Source organism: Tiliqua scincoides, chromosome 6, assembly GCF_035046505.1.
Source record: "Tiliqua scincoides isolate rTilSci1 chromosome 6, rTilSci1.hap2, whole genome shotgun sequence".
NCBI lineage: Eukaryota > Metazoa > Chordata > Lepidosauria > Squamata > Scincidae > Tiliqua > Tiliqua scincoides.
This window is the reverse complement of record NC_089826.1, coordinates 62,768,490-62,795,893: the sequence shown is the minus strand read 5'-3', so window position 1 is coordinate 62,795,893 and position 27,404 is coordinate 62,768,490. Positions and strand designations below refer to the sequence as shown.

Here is a 27,404-nt window from a genome sequence, read left to right as displayed (position 1 = left end):
TTACCCAGTCTGTTCCGTGCTCCTAGGGTGGGGATGAATGTGCTCACTAGGCCTGTCATGTAAGCAAAAGGGTAAGGTCCTGTATTCCCCTGATTATTTCCTTCACTCTCCAAACTGGCAGAATGGGCAGCAAAATGGCAGATGCGTTTCAATGTCAGTAAGTGTAAAGTCATGCACATTGGGGCAAAAAATCAAAACTTCACATATAGGCTAATGGGTTCTGAGCTATCTGAGACAGATCAGGAGAGAGATCTTGGGGTGGTGGTGGACAAGTTGATAAAAGTGTCGACCCAATGTGCGGTGGCAGAAAAGAAGGCCAATTCTATGCTTGGGATCATTAGAATAGGTATTGAGAACAAAACGGCTAATATTGCAATGCCGTTGTACAAATCGATGATAAAGCCACACCTGGAGTATTGTGTCCAGTTCTGGTCACCACATCTCAAAAAGGACATAGTGGAAATGGAAAAGGTGCAAAAGAGAGCGACTAAGATGATTACTGGGCTGGGGCACCTTCCTTATGAGGAAAGGCTAAGGTGTTTGGGCCTCTTCAGCCTAGAAAAGAGGCACCTGAGGGGGGACATGATTGAGACATACAAAATTATGCATGGGAAGGATAAAGTGGATAAAGAGATGCTCTTTACACTCTCACATAACATGAGAACCAGGGGACATCCACTAAAATGGAGTGTTGGGAGGTTTAGAACAGACAAAAGAAAATATTTCTTTACTCAGCGTGTGGTCGGTCTGTGGATCTCCTTGCCGCAGGATGTGGTGACAGCATCTGGCCTGGATGCCTTTACAAGAGGATTGGACAAGTTTCTGGAGGAAAAATCCATTACGGGTTACAAGCCATGATGTGTATGTGCAACCTCCTGATTTTAGAAATGGGCTATGCCAGATGCAAGGGAGGGCACCAGGATGAGCTCTTGTTATCTGGTGTGCTCCCTGGGGTATTTGGTGGGCCGCTGTGAGATACAGGAAGCTGGACTAGATGGGTCTGTGGCCTGATCCAGTGGGGCTGTTCTTATGTTCTTATGGTGGTCTAGAGCAAATCGTAGCATGCAAAGATTTGATAAACAGGATGATGGCTGAGATTTTATTCATGGAACATGTCAATGCATAATGAAAAAAAAAAAAAACTGGGAGAGGGGGAGAATTCTTGCTTTTATTGAGAATCTTTTTTTCCTAATTCTAACAAAATAAAGAATTAGTAGGAGTGGAAGTTGCTTCTAGGATGGAAAGGGAACATTTGTCGGGTGGGGGAGGTGATGAAGACCCAGGCCTCAGAACTGGTTCGTAGAACTGATTTTAACACAACTTTGATAAGGAAGCTTAACAGAGTGCTGTGCTCCATATGAATCAAGGGATATTTCTGTTACATGGGATATGACCCATAAGTCACTCTGGCCGAATCCTATTGAACCCAGTGCTGGTGGTTTGTTCATATAACCAGTGCCAAGTGTTGTAAAAATTGAAGTCACTTTATTGCTGGTGCGTGACATCAGCACCAGTGCATGGGCGAAGGGAGCACTGGGTCTGGGAGGGGGTGGAGACAGAGGCAGACTCTGCTGCCAAATCCTATGCCCCCCTCTCTGACCCACATGGGTCTCCTTGGTTCTGTACCAGCAAAATAGCTAGTGCAGCTCTGAGGAGACCCATTGGGGCCGCAGTGCCCTACTGTTCCCTTATCCCTACTGTCCTCCTTATCCTGTTGGAGGAGACTCCAACAGCTGCCCCAGCCCCATAGGATGCAACAGTGGCTATTTTGGCACTGCTGCTCCTCTGGATGCTGGGACAGCTTAGGACTGCTATTGTCTCAAGGAAATAACAAACATTTTCTCCAAATGAGAGCAAACATGGATTTCCCCCATAAACCCACTGAACTGGTAAACTTTCCTGCAGTTGAGTGGTGGGAGCCCAATGTACAAATTCAAACTTGAACGTGTTTGTGGTTAACGTTTAAATTACACCAAAAGGTCAATTTGGAGCCATTGAACACTTAAATATTATATGCTTCTTGTGGCTGGGTACATATTCAGACATGATGCTTGTGACATGGTGCTCCATTCAGCCAAACTATTGATTCATAAGATTTAGGGATGTGTGCGGATGTGTTATGAAACATTTCACTAGCATTTTAAGCAACCAATGAACCAACCATCAAACAAAAACCTCCTTAACTATTCCTCAGATGTTGCACTCCTCCAAATTCACCTCTACATTTTCTTTCGGCATAATTAAGTGGTAACAGGTCTTTTTGTGTTTTCAGAACATTATGTGAGAAGCATTCTTAAGACTGCTGTGATAATCAGACATCCTTTAGTCTGTGCGTGAATAGAAGCTGAACTACTTCTGAACTATTGTACATCTTGTCTCAGTACAGGGCAATGATGAATTGGAAAAGAAAATATGGCAAATAAAAGCAGGAAGGATAAACACTCAGGAAAGATCAGGACATTCTGACCAAAAGAGAGCTTCCCTGAGCTCTGCGCCTGACTCAATGCGAGAAGACTCTCTTTTGTCCATTTTGTTATGAATGCCCCAATTAAAATTACATCTTACAGAGTATAAACCAGGGCAGCTTTTCACATCAGATGCAGTCTGAGCTTTGCTTCAGGACAAGCAAGTTCTTCTTCACAAAATAAATAAATAAATAAATAAATAAATAAAATTCTGTGCAGAAGTTTGATTTTTTAAAAAAAGAATTTATTTATTTAAAAACATTTATAAAAACCTAACTTAAAATACAATAAAATACACAAACAATACAGCAGCCAAAACAGAATAATCACCATCAAGTAGCAAAAGTAATCCAAAGTAAAAAAAAGTCTTAAACTCCACTAGAAGGCCAATGGGGAGAGCTCAGCTCTTAACTACCATAGGGGCAGCCCAATCCTGAGCTGTCTGGGGTGCGCAGCTGCAGCGGCATTGAGAATGGCTGCCGCCACATCCTGCAAACCTCAGCCTGCTGCGTGCAGCACCTCAGGAGAAGGAGACTTTCATTCCCTTCTCCCGGGAAAGGAAAGCAGCGTCACAATGGGGCTACTCACTTTACTGCTGACCCAAAGGTCAGTGGTAAGGTAAAGGCGTTTGTGTAGGGCTCCAAGTCCCACACGAATGCCTTGGATCTGGTGGAGCAGAGCTCCATGGGACCCGCTTCCTTCCTTCCCCCCAGCATACCTCCCGCCCGCCCTTTCTCTGCATCCCACCTCCCCATCATGCCTCCTCCCCACCCTCTCTCTACCCTCCGCCTACCTCCTACCTCCGCGAAATGCCGCGAAACGTTTTCCTTTTTTCTCAGGTTGGTGACCATGATTTGGCTCAGGACCATAGCACAGGGGATGTCTTGATCTGTCTCTCAAGCAGATGAATGCAAAGTAAGGCAATTCATGGAAGACAGATGCATCAGCAATGATAACATCTTTCGTGATTGCAGGAATGTTCCGCAAACTTTACATCACATTGCAATGCAATGGAATGTCCTCTTAGAAGGTGTTCTGGCTCCCTGCAGGAACTACATCAACTTGAGGGTACTGCTGTCCAATGGTTAAGTGATTTAGATATTTGGCCATAGGTTTAGTCCCTTAGTAACTGCTCATATACAACATATAATGTAATTTTATTCATGATTTTATTCACCGTATTTTATTGCTTGTGGTTTATATTTTATACAAATATTTTGTATATTGTGAATTTTATATAATGATGCTACATTTTGCCATACAAATAAAAAAAACATCTTCCTCCTCAGAAGCAGTATATCTCTGCTGTGAGCTGTGACAGATACCAGGAGATGGCCGTTACCATCAGGCTTGGTTTATTCAATTTTCACAAGCAACTGATGGCCATAGAATGCTGGCCAAGACAGGCCTTGGGTCTGATCTACATAGTTCCATTTGCCATAATGATGTTTTGTAGGGCGCCGGGTGGGCCAAAAGAGAATGCTCTCCACCACACAGACCCTCAGATGCTGATGGTGCTGTCTGCAAAAGAACTGGAGAAAGAAAGCAAAGTTAAAATTGGAACAGATCTGAAACGCAAAAACAAGGGTATTGACCATTTCTTTTTCCAGCAGTGGAATAAGGGTCTTTTTGCAGCTGCTTGGCAAAAAAAAAAAGGAAAAAAAAAAGGCAGCTTTTGTATTTACGAGCACTTGGTGAACACTGTGACAGGTTTATTATTTGTTGGCTTTCTCCAGCATCGCACAGTAAAAATTGTTTTTAAAGAGTATTCTGAAGTCTCGCTGGCTACCACTGTATCAAACCCAATCAATCTGCTAATGTATTTTGCTTCCTTGATGGATAACTGGTGCAGTGGTTTGGCATTTCAGGGAAAGAGACCGGGACTTGGTGGTCATTAATCCTTTTCTTCCCTCCCTTGAGCTGCTGCTTTCGGCCAATACCTGCATTCCTAACTGCTGATTTCAACAATCTCATGGCTGTTTTGCCCAGCACCAAATTCACCACTATCCGTTTCGCTCTCCAGAGATGTTTCTTCATCTTGGGCCAGGACGCTCCTGCTGGGATGTTAATAGCCAAGGGGACAACTTTGTATAACTGTGTCATTAATTTGGGTTCATTCTGCTTAAGAAATGCACCCTACTAAGTAACATATAACAGGGATGCTGAAGAACCTTCTTTGCTGTCTGACAATCATCCTTCAGCATTAGTCTGCCGAAAGCAGATTTCATGAGGGGATTAAACTATAAGGCTCTCTCCAGTTTCCCACACCCTGATTCTTCCTGATGCTTTTTCACCTATTGTGTTTCAAGCTATAGCATACAACCAATGAATAAGCAACCTTTGCTGTCAGGAAGATCGGCTGTTTGTTTGCTTTATTACTGTGAAAATGTGAGCGAGCTCACTAGGCAGTGGTTGAAATGTCAGGAGTCATTAAACCAAATCGGCAGCCCCATGGAAAGCAGAGAAATAGTCATTATCTAAAAAAACCCAGCTATCTGTGATTAATTGGGATCTAGGAATTGGAAGGTGAATGCAGGGGGTGGGGATGGGAGAGAGAGAATAAGTGGCATTTTGGGCTCATTTTCCTCCGGTTTGGTTTATTACATCAAAGGCAGCGAAGGCTCCAGATTGTCTAAAATGCCACAGGTTTGTGTTCCCACAGAGATTCCGGCTATTCTCGATCGATCACTTGCCAGCAGCCTGTGTTGCCGGGTTGCTGGAAGTGCAGCCTTCTGCAATTACACTTTTATTCTAAGCCCAAATGGCTCCTCCATCTGTCCTCTAAAGAGTAAAGCAGGTTGTCCCAGTTCATTCTTGTACTTGAAATAATCTTAGATTGGGAGCCAAAGGCCTCTCTTTCTCTCTTGCTGCTCACGCACAAGTCAAAGATTTACATAGGTGGGAGCTGCTATGCAGTCATTGTACACAAGAACCAGTTTACTAAGGGTTAACATTTGTGTATGCATCATTGTGAATGGCATTTATACTTTTAACACCCCCCACCCCAAACACACTTCTGTATAATTCCTGTCAAATTGAACGGGACTTCGGTTCATGTAAACTCATGTTAATGGATCTTGGCCTGATGTAAGTTAGGAGCTAAGAAACTGACAGTCCAACCATACTGGACATTAGTGCTAATGGAACAAGCATTCTGCTAGCACTAACTGCCTTATGACAGTCATGAAAAGCACTCCAAAAGCCCGTGGAATCACGCACTGCTGAAGCACCAGTGGGAAGGCCGCAGCCTTCCTGTGCATGTTGGAAGATCCTCCTGGACCCGCCAAGGGCAGATGCAGTGGGGAGAGGTGGAATTGGGACAGGGGAGGGTAGAATGAGGGGTGACAGGGTGGGGAGAGATGTCACTAGAATGGTGGCAGCTTCCATGAGAAGCAAATGTATAGGTTGACAATAATACTTCCAAGGATGTAACTCTGAGAGGAAACTGGGCCACTGTATTGGGGGTGGCTCCAAAGACTTTCATGCTTGGAAATAGGATACGCACAAGTTATCTGGGTCAAATTTTGACAATAGGCAAACAGCAACAACAATGGATTATGACTTCATTTGCCATTTTAGAATGATTTCAGATCAGGACTACTGCCTGCCACTATTAATATTCTGGGACTGAAGAATACTACCCTTTCCTCTTCCAATATTGCACAGCTGCTTCATGTTGCAAACCTTTTTGCAACATCTCCAAACCCTTCCTGTAGGATTGCTGAAGGATGATTTAAAGTTAATCGAGCCATTACATGTGTGCAGCACAGAAATAGCTCCCTTCACCTATTCCAGTGGACACACAGAGAAGAGGGGAAGAGGGTGAGTGGACACACAGAGAAGAAGCACAGACCTGCTGTCTGTGCTTCTATTGCAGGAGCATTTGTGAAAGAACCGACCAGCAGACAAACTGCATGGGGTCAGTGCCCAGTTGAGAACCCTGTCTTCTCAGGCTTCCTGTTGGTATGGGCACTGGGCAGAGCATATGTGGGCAGAGTTTATGTAGACAGTTGGTAAGAAGAGGGAAAAGGACAAGGACAAGGAAGAGGGAAAATGAGGACAGTGGGCACAATCCTATTCCCTGCTCTCTAAAGTGGGGGCTAGTCTTAGGTTTGGGGACAAGAAACCTAAACATCATCTTGTTAGGTCTGCCTCCAGTAACAAAAGAAGGTGCAAAGGAATTCAAGTCAGTGGAGATATTGGAGGGGGCCCTGTGGTAGAACCCTGTGCCAGAATCAGCATAGTATCCCCTGCCTATCCTTTGATGGTGCACTGGGCACCGCCACTGGTACCAGTGACAGTGGTACCAGTGAGGACCAGGAGAGGTCAGTCTCTCCCGGACCAAGAAAAGACCAAGAGTCAGTCTGGCCAGGTAGACCTTCTGATGTCCATGAGTCCTTAGCCAGGGCCAGACTTGACTCTGAAGAATGTCAGTCCTCCAAACTTCAGATGAATCTTGTCTCCCCAGGAAACCCTGGAAACTGTGGCTCTGTGTGTGTGGGGGTGGGGGTGGGAGGTTAGATCTCAAAGAGAGAATTTTAAGGAACTTCATCAATCTATAATTCCCATGATTCTTCGGGGGAAACCATGACAGTTGTCAGTAGTATCAATCTGACCTAGTTGTGTACTTCTAGATATGAATAAATACTGCACTTGGAGACATGCAAGCTGCCGAGAAGTAACTGTTGATTAAGTGCTACCCAATGAGCCTTCAGCAGTATGCGCAGACATCAAACTATTTGTAGATGCTGCCAGCACTGACATTTTTTCTAGTCTGTTGCATCTGATCCCCCTTTGTGCAAGCCATGCTCAGTTTCATTCATGGATATGAATAGCACCATAAATACAAAATAAATGAGAGAGGATCTGTGCATTTCGGGCAGATTCAGCTATAGTTCTAAATTTCTTTTTGTCTCAAAGTGTGGTGTGGTTCCTGGAGCTGTTAGAAATTATACTTTATGCCTGTGTGGATGTGAAATTCAAATTAAGGCTCAGAGGAGGTAGGTGCTTCTGAATCAATATAATTAAAAAACTTGGCAAAAGTCTCTGCATCAGAACTTCTCATCAAATGGTGTTATAAACCTGAGGCATCTAACAAGGCAATCAAAGAGTTTGCCAGCATGAGTAAAGTTGAGAATGATGACATAAAATTGCAATGCACTTTTGTGCGCTAAAGCTGGCTTTGTGTTCATCCAGGGCTGCTTTATGTGCCCCACAGGGACACAGAAGGCACGTCCATTTAAGAATTAATCTAAAGCTAAGTGTAGATTGTAATGTACTGTGATCCTATGGGTTGCTCTTCAACTACAGCTATGCATCGACATGTCTGGTTACCAAAGGGAGGCACAGATTCATATCCCATTCCTAACAGGCTGCTTCATTGAGGGGCTGTAGGATCAATGATACAGCCTATGCATGCAGAAGGCCCCAGAATTAATCACTGGCATCTCCTGAAAGATGCCCCAGCAGAGAATGATTCTTTTTTAAAATCCTGGAGGGGTAGCTTCCCGTGGCCGTTTGGTTGTCACAAATTGTAGTCTAGACATAGGTTTCATGGCAAGTCCTACATAATGTCCAGTGTAGGAATGTGTACTAATGAGTAGAGCAGTACTAGATTGGAAGGAGGTCTTTATATGAAAACCGCCAAGTTCACTGAAAAAGACCTATTTTAAGTTGCAGCTTTGTTGGATCCTTGCATCAACCGGATTAAAATCTCCTTCTAACCTACAGGATAATACTTAGCATTTCTGTAGCACTTTCTGTGTGGGCAAAGTGCTCCATGTGCACTATCTTGATATTGTCCTTACATTAAGTGTGTATTATTATCCCCATACTGCAGTTGGGAGAAGCTTGCCTAAGGCCACCTATGGCCCAGTCCTAATTGGACATCAAGCCAGTGGCACAATGATGTTGGTGCCTAAGGCTGTCCAGGCAATGCCATGATGGTGTAGCCCTTCCAATAATGCCTGTGCAGCTCTCCCCAGTAATGCCCCCATGTCCTTGGAGGCCCTGACACAGCCTGTTGTCCATGGAGCAGCCTCCTGGTGTCAGTTGGTCTAATGGTGGCCTGTCATCCAAGGAGTTAATCTCTACCTCCACCCTGTTTCAAAGCTGACACCTGCCAGAGTGGAGGGCAGGGCAGCATCTGGGTCAATGAGCAGCTAATATATCAATTCTGTGTTAGATGCTTATCTATACTTAGTACAGATTTACAAATCAATTCGTCCCAGGCCCAAATTCTAACCAACTTTCCTGCACTGACTTGCACTGCACTGCACTGACTTGCACTGCACTGCACTGCACTGACTAACCAACTTTCCTGCATAGTTGTGCCAATGGGGCATGTGCTGCATCCTGCAATTGAGTGACAGTCATGGAGGCCTCCTTAAGGCAATGGAATGTTTTTTTTCCTTACCTTGGAGCTACATTGCCCTCATCTTGGTGTTGGAAGGTTGGTTAGGATTGCACTCCCTATCTTTTTATTTCAGTGCAAATGTAGACGGTATCTGTTATGTTTGCAAGTTTAATGTATAAGTTATGCAGGATTGAAATCCTGCATAACCGATTGGCCCAGTCTCATGGCTGGCCAATTGGGAGATGGATAGAAATCCTACCTGTCTGATTGGCCCTCTAGTTTAGCCTGCCAATCAGGTGAACTGAGACTGATTCAACAGCACCAATCACGGGGAATCTGGGTGAAGCTAAGGGGTATAAAGCAATGGGTGTTTGCCTTCATTGCTAGATTCTCTTCTGAAGATGAAATAAATGTGTCGAGCTATAAATAGCTATCTCTTGGCCTTCATTTATTTGCATGGACCCACTATTTAACAGTATCTATTCCTCATAGTAGCACCTTCTGGTTACCTAAATAGCTTCCAGATAATCTAAACACTTGGGGTGTGAAAATCATCTCTATAGGAAACTGAGATTGCAACAGGATAGCATGCCATAACATTTCATGTAAAGTTTTTTTTTACAACAGAAATATATCAATTACATATTTATATATTATATAAAATATATAAATTAATATATAGTATTGATATCATACAGACACAGATCTTTGTTTGTAGATTTACTATATAATAATAATGTATTCCACACACGCCCCAGCCTGGAGGATATTTTACAGTCTAGAAAATATCGTCTCTTAGGTGTGCTTTACTCAACCACTTTTGGGACTTCTTTTTTATTCATGCTGGATCAAATCAGCCTGGACTGAATTTGTGTGCATCAGGAAAAAGTCATCTAAACATTCCGTAGCATACACAAATCTATTTTTAAGACCTCATCAGAAAAGTTTCCAAAAGGTCATTTGCGATGGTATGGAAAAATGAAGGTCTTGTATATATGCTGGAACTTTCAGCTGGCAGCCACAATCCAGGTTGGCTTGAAATTCCAACATGGATGAGTATAAGCTAAAAATAGCTGTGAAAATGGACCTTAATTCAGGTTTGGATGCAAAGTGTGACAACTGCTTCAGACATTTGTCCCATCAGGAGAGGGGTCTCTAAACTTTTTGGCCAAAGGGCTGCATCAAACATCTGGCACAGTGTTGAGGGCATGAAAAAAAATTAAATATAAAATTTAAATGAATACATTAGAGATGGAACTTAGATGAATGAATAAATGGGCTCAAATGTCCAGGATTTGTCCAAACACCTACACAGTCCAAAGCACACACTTAAACGGACCCCCATTTCCTCACCCCACAAGCACAACTCTGGTTGTGTTTGGTCATCTGGGCCAGAGGCTCTCGAGGGATCAGAGGCTGGCCACAGGCCGTATAGATGCTCACCGCAGGCCGCATCTGGCCCCCAGGCCAGGGTTTGGACGCCCCTGCATCAGGAGGAAGTTATGCATGGTGGAACCCTGGCTTTAGAAATATTGATCACATCACTATGCAAATGACATTTCCATATCCTTGTCCCATTCTGCACAGAACCTTGCCACTGGGTTGAATGTCTGAACTGGCCCCAAACGTACCACTTTGGAACCAACAATATGAGAGTACGGCTTATTTGGAACATTGCTGTATTCTGCACTACAACTAACAAATGAGGTTCACATTATTGTATTTTTCTATGGTGCGCTGACTTGGGCTAACCTCATGGAAGATATTAATGTGTGAATAATTCAGTTCAAATGCATATATTGCTAGCCTAATACATGATGAAATCATCAGAATGCAAGCTAGGACCAAAATCTTTGTGCAGGACAGGTCCGGAATATATGGAGATATACAGCAAAGGTGAGAAGTAGGGAACACATTCTGCCATTGTCAGGTGAAGCTGTTCTCAGCCCTCCCTGCCCACCCACTCAAGCCAACTGCAATATCTCTTTGACATTTCACCCTGGCCCCTGACATGCATGCAGTATCTCTCTCCACCCACTACAACCAGGACTGTCACTGAGCTGCCCAGCTGCCACTGCCATTGGGCAGAGGATGTCCGCTCCCTGCCCAACACAGCTTGTTTGAAAGGGGAACCAGTACAGTGGAATAAAGATATGGTGGCCATTGGGAAGCAGAAGGAAAAGGAGGTAGGGGCCATGGCAGCAATACTTTCTGGCTTTCCTTATCACATGGGGAGCCAACGGGGGAAAGATTTCAGTGATGGTGGCCCCTTCCTCCTGTTCCTTAGACCTAGCTACTACCGTAATCTTCTTTCCAAAAAGGGAGTGCGTGGGAAGAAGATTGCAGTGGGGGTTGGTGAGGTTGTCTGGGGGTGTCCAGCCAGGAGGCAGGCTGGCAAAGATGCTGGGTAGGTGCATCCTAATGTGGCTTTTTCACCCATTCTTATAAGCGGCTTGTCAATTCTAAGTTCCCTGGGTGGACAGTTCAACTGGTGAGTGAAGTCGGAAGAATCCTTACTTCAAAACAAACCTCAACATGGAGCTGCCTGTATTAAAAAACTGGATCAACTGCCTTTCTCATTTCTTAGCTCCTTGCGCTTCCTCGCTCTCGCATTGCTTTGCCTGCAGCCTCAGGAGGCAACTACAGAGTTGCTATGACTCACCTATAGATCTCTGCCCATCACTGGCGAAATACTGAAACACTTTCTCTTGAGTCTTTTGTTCGTTTGGGCAAAACAACAAGACCCAACCATTTTCACCAATTAAGCATTGTCTATGTGAACTGAAGATTCCAGACAGGTCCGAGCCGGAAAAGGATAATCAGGCTTTGTTTGATTGCTTTCCCCTCTTTCTGCTGTCTTGTTTGTGGAAGTGCTACTGAGATCATAGCATATTTTGTCACCTGCCTGTACAAAATATGCCAGGTAGTTTTAAGCGCTATCAGCAAAATGAGGAATATTGTGACTGTGTTAGAGATAAAGATGTGTGCAGCCTCCTTAACACAGCATACATTTCCTTTCTAAATCTGATGTGTATTTAGTGGGAAAAGGGTGGCAAATTGGGATGTATAGTTCTTTCATGCCTGCTTTGTACTTACTTCACTCTTCCCCCCTTTTCTCCGGTTCCCTTCCCCTGACTCTCTTGCTGTATGAAATCTCCCTGAGAAGATAATGAAAGATGAGGCACACACAAAAGAGAGCTAGCGACATGCCACTCTAATAGGTACCTTACTCCCGAGCTCAGCGGGTGTCCGAGACATCAGAAGTACATATCCCCTGGAACAACATAATGTTTGTGCCATTTTGACAAGCTGAGAAAACCCTCAACTGGATAAATTGAGAGTGGCTCCGAGAAGAGCTGATGTGCAGAGATAAGAAGAGGCAAAGAAAGTCTGTTGCGTGTTCTGGGGGAAGGGAGCAGAACCAGCTGCCATGCTGACAACCTGGGGACACAGCATGCAACTCTTGATATATCCTTATCACTAGCAGCCTGAATGGGCTTCTGTTGGTAGATGACTAGAGCCTGGAGTCTAAAAAGAAAAGGGGGCACTTGAAGTGGAACACACAATCTATTCCTCTATAGAATAACAGTCATAATAAACAGGAACCAGGTTCATTTTCCTGGAAAATTAACTTAAAGAGGGTCACTGTGACCCTGCCTCCAGTAACTCACCTTCTTAGACAAATAATTCTGGATTGTTCTCATTTCTCTTTCTGGCGCAGTGCAGAGGGTGGAAGAGAAGCAGCTATAGTTATGGGAAGCTGCTGCTGACTTTGGAACTGCTTGAGAGCCACCAACCATTCAACTGTGCAGGTTATAGAATGGTAATAGCTTTATGTAGGTCCCTTTTGAGATGACTACGTTTAGAAGCAAGGAGGGTCTGGTTGCCCCCTCCCTTTGGCACCCTCGTTAGGAATTGTAGAACAAAGTGCTGGTTATTGTGTGCATCTCTTCTGGGTGTTTGAGAGTAACATGACATACTCTCAGCTTGTGACAGAGGGCCTTTGAGGCTTGATGCCAAGCAGGCAGCCCAATCCTGTGTGGTGATGCAGGAAGTCTGAGTTGGTCCATGTAGGCGGATCAGGACCAAGAAGGGGGGAAAGGATTCAGCAGGCACTGCTGCTGCCCTCTGTCCTGCTCCATTTCCTCCCCCTTCTGCCCATTTGCTGAACTGTCCCACCTCCTGCACAGCTTTTTCTGATCTAGCAGGTGTCCCTGGCCAGGACGTGTGACCTGGCATTGTCATGTTTACAATGTGATAAAGCATGTTATACGCCAGTGGAACGGCGAGGTAAGACTGGGCTGTCAATGAAGAGTCCATCCTTAAGAAAGCTCACCAGTAACATTTGATCCATTGCCTCCATTGCCTTTTGGCAAACACTTTCAGCTGGATCATTATCTCATTTTATCTCTGTGTAACTTTCACTCCTATCCAAACCATACACAAGGCCCAATCCTAAGTGCTCCTACTTGGAAATACAACCCTAGTGATTTTAATGAAATTTACATCCAATACAGCATGCTCAGGACTGCAGCTAAAACCTAATCCTTCTTGGTTTGGAATAGCTGAACTTCCTGTATCTTGAATTTAAAGCTTCAATAATACTGAGAGATTTAAAATTTGTTGTACTTAACACCCAGCAGCTGCGGTTAAGGCTCTGTTCAGCTGATTTTGCATTTTTAGGCTGCAATCCTAAAAAAACCACCCACTTATTTGGGAGTAAGCTTCATTGAACACAATGGGACTGACTTCTGAGTAGGCATGCCTAGGATTGCTCTGTTACATGGTAACATCTCGTGTAAATGAGGTAAAGGTGTTGCTCTCTGAGGTCATAGGACAGAACATTCATTGTTATGATATTTAACGTCACAGCTTTACCAACAAGACTGCATATTTCCACAAAGCATTTGGTACTGGTGCTGCAAATGAGGACAGAATTAAACTCTTTCACTTGTGCTTGTTAGGTGCTGGTATCTCTCCCTGGGAGCAATTACAAATACCCATGATTCTAGTAAAGGATTTCATTCCTGTGAAGACACAGTATATTGTAGTCTAGAAAATAACACGTTCTGTCTAATAGAATGTGCCTCTTACGGAGCCTTCCAGGGCAAAAATAATCCTGGATTATTTAGACATCCCCATAAGAATTATCATTGCACTCAAAATATAATGGTAATGTAGGACAGTGTCAATGCACAGATGGAATCATGGGATATCTAGTTTTATTAAGGCCAAGCATTAGAGAGGGATACATCAGAAACTTCAATTCCACTTGGTTATTCCTAATATAGACAGATTGTTCTCATGCTCACAGATTCACATGACATGTGACCTGCCCGATGGAGCAGTATCTCTTAGGTTTAGCCAATTCCCAGACAGATTGAGTTTTTATTAGCTGAATGCAAGGGAGAGTTTTTCAGATTGCTCACACATAGTAGCTCCTGGTGGGCTAACACTGGATAAGCAGAGAAACTGCAGGCATTGGGGGTGCAGCTCCATTTTATACAGCAGCAGCCATTCCAAATCTCTTTGCTCCCTCTTTCATGCAATGTATACTGCCATGGAACACATGACGTGATGTCCTCACATGGTGCACTTCCTTGGTCCTGACAGCCAGCAATGTCAGGTGGAGACGTTCATGACATCATACCAGGAGTTATGTTGTTGCTCATTATGATGAAGAGACTGAAAAGAGCTTCATGTCTCATGCAGCATCTAGTTTTGCCCAGGGTTGCATGAAAACGATGCCCAGAGGTATGTGTCAGCATAGTGCTGAAATCTTCCCTTATATCTGTCCATGATCATTGCTAGAAACTTTACACTGAATAAGATCTCTACTCCTATGGGACACCCCAGTAAAAACTTCATAGAGTTGGTGAGGCCACCTTTTGCTGGAGCTACTTTCAAGGAATGAATGGAATAATTTGATCATAGTTTTGTCAACATCTACTAGATCCTACCAAGTCTTCAGCAATGGGCCAATCTAGTTAGGTTATCACCCATGAGAGCATCAATGCATACACAATGCAACCCCAAAGTAAGGGAACATAAAGGAGGCCTCTATGACTGGTCACCCACTACAGAATATAGCACATTTCCCTTTGGCACAGCTGCATCAGTGCTGTTTGAGAGGTCGGGGATCTGTGATTATAGAGGGAATATAGTCAACAATCTCAATGGCAGTTGATCCTGACAACGGGTGTTCCAAGACCAGGGCAAACCCATTTAGTGTGTCATGCAGTATGCATTGAACTTGTTATAGAAAGCAGACTCTGACAAAGAAACTTCTAAAGTGAATTGCAGGAATGCAGAGCTCATCAGGTCACTCCCCCCCCCACCTCATGAAATGGCATTGTACTCATGTGTGGGTTGACATTAATCAAAATAGCTCTTGTTCTCAATGTCACAGGCATTATAATTCCAAATGGCTGAAATTGTGCTCCTCTAATGTAATGGTTATCACATGAGTGAGCAGATGCTGACATGGGTAGCAGTTGACATTTTATAAAATGAATGTCATCCAAGCAAAGCAGCAGTCAGATTGGAAAGGTGGTGGTAGGTGAAAGTCTGCAGAGGTGGCTCTGCCGATGAAAGCTTTCAGTCTCCAGTTGAACATTTCAATGTGGGTTGTTGCTCTGAATATTGTACTCTGCATGCTGTATTTTTTAAGGATAATTAACAGGGGACTCAGCAAGTCTTTGCTGGAAGAATCCTACAAACATTCTTGGAGAATGGGACATGCAGACACCCCAGTCCTAGCACGACTATGTGGTCTTCAACTGTAGCTTTACATCAAGTGGAATGTTCAGGCTAGATCAGGGATGTCAAAAATATGGCCCGAGGTCTGGATATGGTCCATGGAACCTCTTTAGGTGCCCCGCGGAATTCCAGGGCCACCCCCACCAAATGCAACCAGAGCTGTGCTCTAGTTGGATTTGGAGGGTGTTCTGAGGACCAGGGAGGAAGACCCTCAGAATGATGCTCTGAGGCTTCGGAAGGCCTTAAAATGTCACTTCTGGTCTTTTGGAAAAACCAGAAGTGACATCTCAAGGCCTTATAAGGCTTTCTGATGTCCGGGGAGGGCTTCTCCAAGCCTCAGAAGGCCTTAAAATGTCACTTCCGGTTTTTCCGGAAGTAATGTTTTAAGGTCTCACGAGGTGTTGGAATGTCATTCTGAGGGCTGGAGAAGTGGTGCATGGCCTCTCCGGCCCTCAGGATACCCTCTGGATGTGACCAGAGCATAGCTCCAGTCACATTCAGAGGAGATGGGGGCAACCTTCAGACCACTGGCCCTCAGTCACATGCCATAAATAGAATGTGCCCCTTGGGCTGAGGTGAGTTTGACACCCCTGGGCTAGATACTGGGAAGTACCCTTAAGAGCGTCTGTGAAATTTTTCCCTGTAGCCACAGAAGTTGGCAGGAGAGATTACTTTCCCACCCAAGAAGAAGAACATGCAACCAAGAGGAGAACATGTAACTCTGAAGTAGACCTTATGCACATTTAGTCCCTGTCTCCTGCACATTGCACACAATGGGACTAACTTCTGAGTAAATATGCATAGGATTGTGCTTTAAAAAGGGATGCTGTGTCCTCCAAAAGGGTTGGAGGAGGGAAATAAAACAGGGTTGGGTGGAGGAAACAAAACAGGCACAGAGGGAGGCTAACTGAAACATTTGTCTAGGTACAAATGTGGCCAAGGATGATCTGAGGGATGGTATGTTGTTCTTGTTACATTAGGGCTGCAATCCAATGCAAGCATACCCGGGAACAAGTCCTACTGAACAGAATGGGACTTACTTCTGACTAAACATGCATAGGCAGCATTCTTAATATACCTTTTATATTTGTTTGAGATATTTTTTAATATCGTTTTTCAATTCTGTGCATTTCTTTTAAACCCAAAGAGGTTCCGTGGGCCATATCCAGCCCATGGGCCATATTTTTGACACTCTGATCTAGCCTGAACACTCCACTTGATGTAAAGCTACCTTTGGACTACATAATTGTGCTAGGACTGGGGTATCTGCATGTCCCATTCTCCAAGAATGTTTGTAGCTGCTGGGAACTTTGGTTAAGGAGGACTTTGTGGTCTGTAGTCAGAAGCCAATAGTCCCAGTCTGGCCACAAGCTATCAAAGGTTAAGTTTTTGAACAGGCAAAGTTCAAGTCAAGAAGTAAGGTAGTGTGGCAGAGTGGTGGATAAATTACTGTACTTACAGACCAACCCTATTTAAAATAATAATAATAATGAAAAACTCCACTGATGTAGCCGCACCAATGTACCTCATGCAGTCACTTTTGTTCCCTTACCCTAGGGAAGGCCTCTGCTTTCCCAGTGGGTCTCCGTGGTTCTGTGCCAGACATTTTACTGAAGCAAAACCACCACTCAGTCAATTTCTGTTTCTAAAAACTTCTGAGAGAAGTCGAAGAACAAACCCAGCTCCAGTTGTAAACCATAATTTATGGGAAACTCTTTCTAGGAAAGAGGACTTAAGAGTAGACTGTGCAAATAAGGGGCTTTAATGTTTCCAAATGTGACTTGGATATTCACTCTTCAAAAGCCTCTGATTTGTAGAGCAGTTGGCTTGATGAACACAAGAAGAATGTTCCTTTTGGAATTACACATCCTTGCATTTCAGGTTGCATGTTGGGAAACTGTTCAGGAACAATTTGTTGGGCTCTCCATTATGACTCAGTTGGTGCCATGACAGGTTTAGTGGAGCTTCTCACTCTTCCAACTGAATGTTTTGAACTGAGAAAAATCACAGAATCACATAGTTTTTATAGTTTTAAGTTTATTAGGTCATTCTTTGCTAATTAAATAATCCATGGTGGTACACAGCATTGCAGGAACTTGTAATCAAACGACAGTAGCTCATCACTCATTTTATACAGATAGAAACACAATCAAAATGAGAGATGGGGCAGAATTCTCAGCCAACAATCCAGCTGGAAACCAGCTTCCAGTTGAGATAGAAGCATTTCTGGAGTGAAGCCAGGACCTACTGCTTTCTGGCCTTGCTCTAGAAATACAGAAACGATGGTAGCAGCATGGCTGGGATACAATTTCCCATGGCTGAAGGCCAGAACACAAATTTCCAGCAGAGAGAAGCACTTTTAGAGTGGATCCAAGACCTGCTACTTTCTGGCCCATTCTGATCTGCTCCTGAGAGCTGGGAGCAGTGTGTGCAAGGTATGGCCCCATGTTTGGGGATCTATGTTGCACCAATGGACTGGCAGCCCTTGATTGTTCTTGATATAATGTCTGATCCATGGCCTCTATTGTGCAGGTCATTGTTTGTTGTGGTGGTTATAGACTATTATTAATATACTGCTTTTCAACTACAAAGTTAACAAAGTGATAAGAAAGAAAGAAAGAAAGAAAGAAAGAAAGAAAGAAAGAAAGAAAGAAAGAAAGAAAGAAAGAAAGAAAGGTCCTTCTTCCAAACATGCTCTGGATTTAGAGTCAGACACAAAAAGGACACCAGCAAATGGGGATGGTTCTGCTAGGGTGAAAAGGAACAGTTGCTCTTTTCCTGCACACTATACGAGTGTCATCACTTAAAGGTTTTTTCTCAAAACACAATCCTGTGTATGTCTACACAGAAGTACCATTTATTTTAGTGGAACTTGCACCAAGTAATTGTACATGGAGTTGCAGTCTGGGGACCCAATTGTTACTGCTGGCGTGTACTGTCACAAACGTGCCGTAATGCACACTTGTGAGGCTTAGTGATGGCCAAACCCTGGAGCTAGCACTGTTGGATCACCGGTACTTCACTGGTTGGTGGTCACCTGAACCACCGGGCAGCGGAAAGGTAGGTGGGGACATGGGGGAGGCGGGGAGGAAGCGTTCCGGGGCTGGGGGAGGTGCAGTGAGGGCAGGGAGGAGGTGTGCGGGGAGAATGCAGTGGGAGGGAGGCGGGACTGGTGGAGCTCAGCTTCACTGGATCCCGAGCTCCGTGTCAGGCTGAGTGGCCTGACATGGAGGCTCTTGATTCTACAACAGCCCACGGGCTGCCTCAGAATCCATTGCAGGCTGTTTCCTTACCCGGAGGAAGGCGACGAAAGTCACCTTACCTCGAGGAGGTGGCAGCAGCTGCCCTGTCGCATATGGGATGCCGTGGCAGCTGTTTCAGCACCGTGGCAGTCCCTGAGAAACTGGCAGCTCAGGATTGGGCTGTGACACTGAAATCCTATGCATGTCAATTCGGAATTAAACTTCATTGAGTTAAATGGATCTTACTTCCAGGGTAGCATATAAAGGTTATCATATGCACATTTACTTGGGAGTAAGGCCCACTGAATTCAATAGGATTTCTGAGTAGGCATGTCTAGGATTCTGCTGTTAATCCTGTTAGCAGGTAAATGCTGAGCAAATATTGTTGTCTCCCTGGTGTATCTTGAAGCCTTCCAAGCTTCTCTATGAATGTCTGGAGATGGACTGCAGAATCCATTTCCATCACAACTTTTCAGAGAAGAATGTAATTTGTTTGTTAATCTCTAATGAGCATTGACCATAACAGCAACTGTTACCCTGCACGTGCCTGATCTTGTCTGATCTCGGAAGCTAAGCAGGGTCAGGCCTGGTTAGTACTTGGATGGGAGACCGCTTGGGAATACTGGGTGCTGTAGGCTTATACCATAGTCTTTCGAGACTGAAGGTTGCCAACCATTGACCATAAGAAAAATGATGAAAAAAGAGTGGATATTTATGAAAACATCCATAAATGAATATGGCAGTGGCTTGCCAACATCTGATATTCTTTTAAACTGGAGATGCCAAGAACTGAACCTGCATAAAGTATGCTGTTGTCACTGAACTGTGGTTATTAAATGCTATAAAATATATTTAATGCCATATTTAGCCACCGTGAGAGATGTATTGGAGGAAAAGCGTGATGTGCTCTAGTAGGAAGCAAAACGTGAAACAAACAAAAGTATAGATGGTGATAGTGTCACAATGCCCTCCCATGTGCATGCACACCCTACTGTTTGACCTTCCTGTTTTCATTTTTTTCAAATAGTGCTCTCCCCAAATAGGGCTGAGCTGAAAGTTCTCAGAAGAAAAGAGCTGTATCATGAACCTTGGTTCTCAGGGCATTCTGGAGACAAAAACGGCAACTGCCAGCCACTGGAAAGACTGTTACCACTGCCATCCCCAGAAAGCTCTGTCCATGATCATGTTGATGTCCTTTGTGAACTGTTGAAAATGACCAAAATGCTTCTTTATTTTTTGCTGCCTGCCTGCAAATGGGATGGCAAAAATGGGGGGTGGTGTCTATATGCACATCCAGAAGTTTATCAATAAATATAAATCCCCTTATTTTCATTCCCTCCAGTGCTTTTACCCTCCACCAACTGATCTGCATATATTTGTATTTTCAGACATGACTCTTAGATCTACCATAAACCAATCTACACGGGGAGGGGGGGGGAGAATATACATTTCTTTTCTGCAGTCTATTCTACTTTATTAACCATGCTATCAAGTAACGCATGTCACTGAGAGGTAATACCCTGATAGTGCGGGTGTCACTTAGGACATTGGTAAGTGTGCCTCAATGTTAGGGGGTGGTGAGGGAGAAGTCATATGGGGTGTCTTTTTAATGGCAGCTCTATTTTCCGCATAACATTGGTACAATGGACTGGTTTTATATAAAGTAAACCAAAGCTTAAATTAAGAGTGGATCAAAGGAAGTGGAAAAATGATGATGTGCAGATAAAGGCTTCTGTTGTTCCAGATGTAATTCATCTAAATATGTGTGCTTGATAAAGAGTTGTTCAGCCTAAGCAGAATGCTTTTGTGTCTTTCCGGAAATGCGGTGGTGACTTGTGTTCATCTCCCTGTGGCGAAGTTTTCTCCGTGGGCCTTTATCTGGATGAAGCAGTTGTTGAGAACTCCTTGTGTTCACAGTGTTCATCATTTCCACTTGTTTTGATATTGATGAATCTCTTTTATACTTCACAGATGAAACGACCGAGATAAAAACAAACTATATTCAGGCTAGCTTTTCTCAACTTTCCCCAAGGGCAATTTAATGCAAGATCAAATAAAATCAGAAGAGCAAGAAGTCTTGTCCATTGGCCTCCACTGTTTCCTTTAAATATTCTGCCCTAAGTCATTCATTTCATTTTTAATAGTCTGCCAAATATCTGTTATTGTGGAAAGACTCCTTCACTGAACACCAGAATTTGACTTTGGAAAAGGCCTGGTCAGTGGGCCTCCTTAAACAGGAAGAGGCAAAGTATTCAAAGCAAGGGTGCTCTCATGCTTCCTCTAACCTTTGTTAGAGGACGACCTCACTATGTAAAGTGACGATGGCACTTCTGTTGTGCTGTCTGATCCTCTGCAGACTTGGTGACCCCACAAATGCCCAACTTCCAGGTTGGCAGCAAGCTGCACTGAAGTAGTAACTTCGCATGAGATCACTTGCAAATTCCTGCTTTGCATGAGATCACAGGTTCAAAGCGGACACCCCCAATTACTTGTGTAAACAGACTTGGAAAGATAGTTGCCTCAGTTCTTGGAGAGCTGCTGCCAGTGAGTGTAGATAATATTTTGAGTGTAGACAAAATTATACACAATACGCAGGAGGAAGCAACTCATTTTGTTTTGCTTTGGGGTAGGCTGTATTGGGCAAGTGGAAAAAATGTGTAAGAAAATGTCTTACTAAGAAGAACTTGTTGGGATTGCTTGGCAAAGCTTCCTGCCTGTCCAAACTCATAGAAACACTTTCTTTAGATGGCCAGTTAAAGTATGGAAGGAAGAAGGCTGGGACCACACCTGCTGTCCATGCTTCTGATTGCCACATGTTCATCTGATCTTTGGAACAGAGGCCACACATTTACACATTTTGCAGGGAACCAGATTGCTCAGAAATTACCTGTTACCTGTACAGGTTATTCACGTGTGAATTCTGTTCATAAGACTAGATGAATGAAGGCCAGGTGTGGACATAACCAGCACAATTCTGAATGCCCCTCCATGTTTATTTTGATCGCATGCCACTTTTCAGTCCATTGGCTCACATATTGGCTTACGATGTTATCACTTGTCATCCGAGCACATGTTCTCACATGATACAAAAGCAACATTGAGTCCCTCTGTAGGATGTATATGTGTGTTTCAATATTATTAGGCTGTACCAAGCTGCCTCTACCCAGGCACACGTTTCTATGTGTATGACTGTACCTGGGTTCAGTCTTACAGAAAAACAATACATGTATACAGTATACAGGTTCTATCTGCATTGAATGGAATGCATGAACACTGCACTGTATGTGTACCCAGTGCAGACTAACAATGGTTGTATCCTGGTACAGATACACAAATCTGTATCTGGCTGCAATTGAACATGTGAATGGCCCTATTGACACAAGATTAAAAAATTGAAGAAAATGTATAGCCTTGCAAATTAAGGTTTCAACGTTTGTACTAGAAATGTGAGAATGAAAAACATGTAGTATCCTATGTGGAAGTGTTCTTACAAAGCCGCACAGACTCACAGCAGCAATCCAGGTTATTCTATATTTCACACTAAAAATGACACCAATAGCCCAATCCTACCTAAGTTCCTCTGCCCACCATTGTGGGCTAAGCTGTATCCTGTGTGGGGATTTAGTGGGCAGTAGGTCTCCTTGAGGTACATTTGTCCCCTTGCCCTGGGGAAAGCTCTAGATGCCACTATGGGTCAGCTTGAACCAGTGCCAGAGATATCAAGTCCACATTGACCCGTGTCAACAGATCAGGTCTAGGAAGGTGGATAGGAAACAGTGTGTGCCGGCTCCACTGATCCTGTCCCCTCCTGGGCCTGATCCGCCCACTCTTCCCCCACTGACACCCTTCTCCCTCCCTATTCCATCATGCCCTCCCCACCTTTCCCCTGCCCCTGTGCTGCACAGCACCAGACTTACCTAGTTTGGTGGGTACAGTTCCTTCACTGGCACCAGTAGGAATGCTCTGGCCTTCTCACTGGTGCTGAAAACAAGACACACCGTTGCAAAGTGCTTTATGGCAGCACATGCTCTGCTGGCACAAGAGCTGGTTAGGATTGTGCCATAACTATAAACATTGTGACATTTTTACAGCACAGTAGCCTTCGTCTTATACTAAGAATATTAAGAATGCCTCTTTACTTTGGTACTTCCCATTCATAGGTACAGTTCCTGTCCTGAAGAGGAATTCTTCAGCAAAAGCAAGAGGCAGACAATTCCACCTTCACTTACAGCGACTCAAAGGAAACTGTCAAAAGCATTATACTGTTAGGAATGTGTCACCACTGTTCACTTGGGGGAGAGCTAGTGCAGCATTGCATTCATGTAATATTAAAGGCTGATTAATTTGTCTTGATCAGTGGCTGTCCATGACTCACAAAAATAGGGCCTTATAAACTTGTGGGTTAGTTTATAGAGTGCCTCTTCCCTACTGATATATAGTCAACAAAATCACTCTTGTTTAATGTAAAGTCTCTGGGAACCTTAGAACGTTGAGAATGTTTTCTTTTAGCTGAAAGCACAAGCAATTTCTCCTTGTGCACTATCTGGGGCTAATGCTTATGTCACATTGACAGTTGCTATGATTAAACAGCACTGTGGTGCCTAGACAGCTACTGGATAACTAGGATATGAACAAAACTCTCCTATTCCCCCCCCCCTCCAGTGTAGTAACATTTTCCACTACATCTGGTACTTTCAAGTATTGAAGGTACTAAAATTCCAAATGCATGACTTTTCTGTTTTAGGCTGTAAGATAAGCACTGAGGTTTGGGAATTATTTAGATCAGTGTTTCCCAAACTGTGGGTCACGACCCACCAGTGGGTTGAGACCTGATTGTTGGTGGGTCATGAAACTGACAAGTTGATAGCGGACAATGAAAATGTATTGAGCCCTATGGAAAATGAAATTGAGCATATATTCACAAGTTGGGGAACATACCTCAGTCCACTTCAAAGGGCAGGCCCAAAGGAATGCAACACCACCAGAATAACCCTGATTCAATGAATGTGTAGATCAATGAATGTTCCAGAAGGCACCTCCCACCATCGTAGAAAAGGATAAAAACAGAGGCTTGAGCAACTGGTAAGGTGAAATTTTTTCTTTTTTAGTTTTGTATACCTAGATGGGTCCTACTAAAATAAGGTCAAGGTAAGCAGTATTAAGCAATATTCCCCCATACGCAGTAAGTAGTATTCTCCCATATTGCAGATGGGTAAGACTGAGATCCACAGTTCAAGAAATAAAATTGTAACCTAAGAAATGGGAGGAGGGACGCGGGGAGGCAACAATGGCACATGCCGGATCCTGTCCCCTCCATCATCAGCCTCCTCACTTGGACTTGCGCCAGCTAAAGAGCTGGTGTATGTCTGAGAAGACCTATTGCTGATCAGTAGGCTTATGGAAATGTAAGGGGATTTAAATTTCCTTTCCCCTTTTAAGCCTTCCGATTCCCCCCTCCCCCGCTGGATACAGCATGCTCCTTTCCGCTGCACCTGAAGGGGTGAGGGATTGGGCTCTAGGTCTTTCAAGGACTTTTAGCCACATTTGCGACAATGGAACCTCCTCTGATGACAAGAAGGCCAAATTATCACAATCATGCCCTGCTTGTGATCATTGCAGGGAACCTGGTCAGCCACCGTTAGAAAAAGAGTGCTGCATTAGACAACCTTTTGGCCTGATTCGTCAAGTCACATCTGTTCCTGGGTGTTTGTTTTCAAATCAGTGTTGTTATTGTTTCTGCGGCCAGACTGTTCTTCAACTCCCTTTGTTTCACACCTGTATTAATCTCCACAGGCTTCCTGCAGCCAGTGAGATGTTTTCTTCTTGCAATTTGAACAGATTCATACCGCTGTGATGTTTTTCAGGATTTATTGGGCATTAAAACAACACACTGAACAGAAACATTTTCTCTGTGTTTGTGTGACAGTAGCGTAGCTGGGGCTGGCGGCGTGGTAAGTATTGCAGGTGCCGCAACCTTATCCTTTAGGCTGACTAGGCTGAAATCTAGGAGCCCTGTAGGGACAAGGGGCCTGTCAATTAACCCACCCCGATGTTGAGGCCCAAGGCCCAAGCCAGGCCTTGTCTCTCGCAGCGGATGGCCACAAGCAGTCTGCCCTGGCTGCAGGGGGCCAAGCCGCGGCGATGCGAAACATCCGTGAGGGCCCAGTTCAGCCTGCCGCAGTGGGGGCAGTTGTCAAGCTGGGGCCAAGTGGCACCTGTGCAGCTGGATGCCCAACCCTGCTTTTGGGGACGGGTGGGCGGAGTGGATGTCACAGGTCCGAGCGCTTACAGTGCGTTGGGGCTGAGTGGAGCCTGCGCACTCGACTGCCCACCAGCTCCGCTCTGGGAGGCAGGTGGTGCACCCTCCCTGCCTCACCAGGGCTCCCCGCAGTGCCAGCCAAACTCACAACACGAGCTGCCTGCTAGCACACCCCTTCCTCCCTGGCTGACCAGGGCTTCCCACAGCCCTGTTGTGTTGTTTTCCTGAAGTGTTTTGGGGGGGAAGGTGCCCAAAATACCTGAAAGCCTAGGGGCTCAACCATGAAAGCCTAGGAGCCCACCTTGGGTTAATATGGTCCTGGCTGCAATGCCCTGTGTAAATGGCCCCTCCCACTCACTGGCAGAGCCATTGGCGACATGTAGGCATTGCACATTGCTGTCACTGCCTCAGTGGTTCCGATGGCAAGTGGAAGGGGCTGCTTACATGGACACTTGCAATACTTACCCTGCTGCCCCCTCTCTGGCTACACTACTGATGTGTGGGGAAAGAAAAAAATTCTGGATTGAAATCCAGTTCAGCCATTTTGTATAGTAAAATAACAGCACGTACGAGGGCTCTCTCCGGGATTGAATCAAAGTATCATCTACTCCAGAATCTTTTTGCCAGCAGAGGCCATCTAGATGATTCTATGAAGCCCATAAAGAGGGCATGGAAACATGGTTAGGCAAGTTCTGTCTAGGAACAACTGCAGCGAACATATTTCCACTGGTGAATTTCAGAATGAGTGAATTCACCCTTGCGTGCTCTTGCCTGCAGTTGGAAGCCCCATGAACAAGGACAGACATGCATTCCTTGTGTGGTGGAAGCAGTTTGTATGCAGAATCTTAGTCTGGAATGCACATGCCTTGGCATACACCAGATTGTGTTCAAGCTAAGTCCACCTCACTTTAGACGGTTCCTATAGGAACCACAAACCAGGTTCCTATACCAGGGCAGGAGGTCTGGTCTAGAGGGTAGAGCCTCCGTCTGCCTGAAGATAACATCCACAAGGTCGCCAGTTCGAGGCCACCGGCACCGTGCAACCTTAAAGCAGCTGACAAGCTGAAGCCGAGCTATTCCATCTGCTCTGAGCGTGGGAGGATGGAGGCCAGAGTGTGAAGCCAGATCGGAATGAAACACCTGGTTCTTGAAAGAAAGAACCTTCTTTCAAATTGTAAAAATCCCTATTTAATAAGGGATTTAAATAAAGCCTGCCTATGTAAACCACCTTGAATAAAGTCTTGAATAAAGACCAAGAAAGGCAGTATATAAATACCTGTTATTATTATTATTAAACCAAAAGCCTTGTGCAAGTGGTACATTCTTTTAACTCCAGATTATTTAAAGAAGAAGAGTTTTCCCAGAACCAGCAAAGAACAGTCACAATTGTGTAACAAGGAGAATATGTTCCAGGGAATGTGGCTGACAGATTAGGAAACCCAAGAAACCCATAACATAAAACCTGTGAAACACGATGTGCCTTGTTGGGGGGGGAGGGGCAATCTTAATTTTTCTTTCTTTTTTCTTTTTGCATACAGCTCAGTTAATTAACAAGGGCAATGCCCATCTGGCCAGAGGTGTTAGAATCAATAAACAGACAAGAAGCAAAGTGAAAAATGAGCTTGGCACTGATGTAATTGCAAATTCACATGTAATTCACATGTCAAGCATCAAAGCTGAGAGGCGCTTTAGGCCATTTTTTAGACTTTTGTTTCAAATGCTGAATGACATTTCAGTAGTGACAGTATTCCTTGTCAAAGCACCTTTCAATCCTTGGGGGAGGGGGGGAGGCGGGATGGACACCCAGTGGCTGGTCAAATAGAAGATCATGTAATCTCTTGAAACTCCTTTTCCCCTGTGGGGTTCTGGACATGGATCTGACATGCAGTTGAAAATCTACTAGAGGAAGAGGTAGTGGGTGGAGGGTGTTTTGGTGTTGGGAATTGAGTGGCAGAGAAAGAGTTGTACATCCCCCGCCCCGCACACACACTTTTATTTATAAAATAACTTGTCCTTTAGTTGCTTTTCATCAAAGAAAGAAGTAGGTTTTCTTCAAAATTATGCCTGTGTTTAACAAATATTTGGGTGATTCATTTCGTTTTCCTATAAGTACAGCTATTTGAAAATGATATTATTTGACTCATAAGTAAGCCTATTGTGTTCCATAAGACTTAGGCTGCAATCCTATCTTGCTCACCAGAAACAAACACCTCTAACTATAAGAGTCATTGTAACTGAACATTTGTGTTTTAAATCACAACATATACATGCATTCAAGAATTGCGCAGTATAAACAGAAGTCTGCTTGACTTCTCTGCTTGACT

At 44.3% G+C, this 27,404-nt stretch overlaps 1 pseudogene; it reads left to right on the top strand.

Annotated features, from left to right (window-relative positions):
• The first annotated feature begins 19,339 nt into the window (after nucleotides 1-19,339).
• LOC136656177 (5S ribosomal RNA) lies at nucleotides 19,340-19,459 on the top strand (annotated as a pseudogene).
• The last annotated feature ends 7,945 nt before the right edge of the window (nucleotides 19,460-27,404 follow it).